The sequence below is a fragment of the Nannospalax galili genome, unplaced genomic scaffold (genome assembly GCF_000622305.1).
Source record: "Nannospalax galili isolate Female #2095 unplaced genomic scaffold, S.galili_v1.0 scaffold1225, whole genome shotgun sequence".
Taxonomy (NCBI): Eukaryota; Metazoa; Chordata; class Mammalia; order Rodentia; family Spalacidae; genus Nannospalax; species Nannospalax galili.
Window position 1 is genome coordinate 153414 of NW_008352717.1, and position 3684 is coordinate 157097.

Genomic DNA, 3684 nt, shown 5'->3' on the forward strand with positions numbered 1-3684 from the left:
TTTCAATTAATTTTATTTATTAATTATTTTAATTAATTTTTATTAATTAATTAATTTTAATTAATTTTAGGGTGAGAACAGTGCCTCTCTCACCCTAAAATCACAAATAAAAACATCACACAGCTAGGTTAAGGTAGCCACCCAATACTTGCCCAGTCCCGAACTCTATGCATCTCAGTGGCTTCTTTCTACACAGCTAGGGTGACCATTCTGAAGCTAGGGAGCTTCGCTTAGCGTTGAGCATTTTCACTATCAATTATACTTTTTTAATAATTGTCATTTATTTTTAGTTTATGCATAGGAGTGTATTGCTTGCACATGTGTAAGTGCACCCATATTGTTCAATGCCCTTGGAGGTCAGAGGAGGGCATTGGATTCTCCCGGAACTGGAGTTATGGATGGTTGTTAGCCACAATGCGGGTGCTGGGAATTGAAGGGGTCCTCTGTAAGAGTAGCCAGTGCTCTTAACCACTGAGCTATATCTCCAGGCTCCTTACCCAGTTTTTTTAAAAAAAGAAAAAAATAGGGGATTGGACAGATGGCTCAGTGGCTAAGAGCACTTTCTGCTCTACCAGAGGACCTGAATTTGGTTCCCAACACCCATGCAGGGCAGCTCACAACCAGCTCCAGGGAATCTGACACCACCCTCTTCTGATCTCCTAGGGTACCTGCACTCACAGGGTGGGCACACACACACACACGCACACACACACACACACACACGCACACACGCACAAACGCACACACCCAAATAAGTAAATAAAATGTTTTTAAAGATTTTTAAAAGGAAAAATTAAATACAAAAACAAGCAAAAAACAAACAAAAGTGAAAGATTTTTTAAGTCGAATTTTTTGCAATTTTCAGCAATATACTTTGATGGTATTTAGATCCCTTCCCCTTTCCCATCTCCTTTTACTGCCCTCCACCCAATTTAATGTACTCTGTTATATATAAAAAAGGCTATAGAATTTAATTTGTGTCCCCAAATATCCTTCAGTTCAGGTCCATCCTCTGGAGCCTGGTTAACCTACCAAGAGCCCTAACCCTGTAAGAGACTGACTCTACACCTCCCTGAAGTCATCTATTGACAGTTTCCTTAGATGAGGTTGGAACTTCTTACTCACTTCCTGTCTATACTGGAAAAGTCAAAGATTTTAAACTCATTCAGAAAAGGAGCCCGAGGCCTGGAGAGGTGAATGTGTGTCCCACATTCAGGGAGTACCCGACTCCCTCCCTTCCTGTCTTCCTTCCCAAGCACAGATCCACATCAAGACCTTTTGAAAGCTCTGGAGACAAACTAATGTGCCCGATGGATCTGCCTGCTGATGGGCACTGGCTCACTTTCTATGAGGACTTAAGGGCCAGAGGCTGGTACCTGCATCAGTGCCTGGAAATGCAATCTTTTTTTAAATTTATTTTTATTTGTATTTTATGTGTGTGTATTGCCTGAATGTAGGTAAGTGCACCCGTGTTGTGCCATGCCCGCTGAGGACAGAAGAGGCTGTTGGATCCCCAAGAACTGGAGCTACAGACAGTTGTTAGCTGCCATGTGGGTGCTGGGATTCAAACCCGGGTCTTCTGCAAGAACAGCCAGTGTTCTTAACCACTGAGCCATCTCTCCAGCCCCTGAAATCTTATTTTTTAATGCATACTGGGACAGAGTAAAGCCAGTGTCTTCCCCAAGACCCCTAGTAAGTGGTGGTGGAGGAGTAGTTTTGGCCCAAATCTGTCCCCAGAGGTTCTGAGACATAATGGGAAGATGGCCCTGAGCTGGTAGGCTGTGCTGGAGGGGCCCTTTGGTAAAGTCTCCCATCCAGGCCTATAGTAGAGCCTGGACACATGGACCCCCTCAGTCCAGACACCCAGTTTCAGGGCTTTAGTGTGGAAAAGGCCAAGTGCAGGGCACACCCCCGGGCTCTGCTCACACAGCTGGTATAATGTCAGAAGGTTGGGGACCCTCTCTGTGTGGATGTGGAGAATTGCAAACAGGAAGGACCCTGGGCATGCTCCAGGTCAAGGATGCCCTGCATCCCCTAGGGTCTGGCAGGTGCTCAGATTTCCAAAGCTCTGCAGTGTCGCAGCTGCTGTCCAGGTGGCTAGAAAGACAGAAAGTTGAAGAGAAGGAAGAGAGAGAAGCCCTTTTCTCTGGATGACTGGGAGTGAAAAACTTCAACATAATCAATAAAACTGACATTTTCTAAATGCCAGTGCTTGTCTCAAAGATATTAAAACAACAAATGCTGCTTACTTAGGGTCAGAACATTTGTAACATTGTTTAACTGTGTCAGCATGCCTTTCTCACCCTGAAATCTAAAAAATACGCCTCATAAAACCATTGTACATTTACAAAAGGGAGTTTGTGTTTGTTGGATTTGTTTGTTTTGAGACGGGGATCCCTTTTAGCTCCAGCTGGCCTGGAATTCACTATGTAGACCAGGCTGGCCTTGATCTCACAGAGATCCGCCTACCTCTGCCTCCCAAGTACTGAGATTAAAAGCAGGCATCACCACATCTGGCTTCAAAAGGGTATTCTTTAAGAAGAGAAAAATAAGTTCCCCAGCTGTATATGTCTGTTGAACTGACTTTTTCTTCGGTGCAGGATATGTTCATCCTAGTGTCATCTTGGAGCACAATGTCAGAAACACAGAAACACTGTCTTTCTATAGTATCAGAACTTACTGACACTCCAGCTACAAGGCTTCACTGACAGTAATTTGCCAGATACTCACTTTCCTTGATATTCCTGGCCAAAGCAAACATGGGTTCTTTTATTATTATTATTTATTTATTTTATTTATTTTTATCTTATGTGTATGAGTGTATTGCCTGCATGTATGTAAGTGTACCCATGTCATGCAATGTCTTTGGAGGTCAGAAGAGGGCTTCGGATCCCCTAGAGCTGGTGTTACAGACCGCTCTAAGTGCACCTGTCATGCAGTGCTGGTGGAGGACAGAAGTGGGCCTCAGATCCCTTGGAACTGGAATTATGGATGGTTGATAACTGCCATGTGGGTGCTGGGATTCAAACCCAGGTCTTCTGCAAGAGCAGCCATTGCTCTTAACCACTGAGACATCTCTCCAGCCCCAAGGATCTTTGTTTTATTTAAAAGAGGCTCTCACTATGTAGCTCTGTTGGACTGGAACTCTTTTAGACCAGGCTGGCCTCGTTCTCACAAAGAACTTCCTCTGCCTTCTATATGCTGGGATTATCGGCTACATAATTACACCTGGTAAACAGGTTCTTTTATTTCAATCTTAATTACTAATGTTAACTCTCAGATCACACATTATATAGCACACAGTACATATATCTACATATGTAAACATATAGCAGTTGTAAAGAGTTCAAAGGCTGTAGCAGAGTTCAAGAGATTTCCAGAGTTTTGAGCTAGGAAGGCTGATAGAAATGTAAACAGTCTGTACTGATAAGATAAAGAACCAAAGGGAGCTGCCAAAAAGCAGGAGAACTGATGGGGTTGTGGCTCTACCAGAGTGGTAAGAGCCAGATGAAGAGAAGAGCAAGATGAAAGGATGTTGGATGGATGGATGGGTGGATGGATGGGTGGATGGCAGGTCCAGATGGTCCAACAGGAGCATGTGAAGGCAGCAATTCCAGTAGGCTGTGTCAACAGTGGGGACTGAGCTGAGCTTAAGTCCTGGGACAGTAGGGAGTTCTCTGCCTG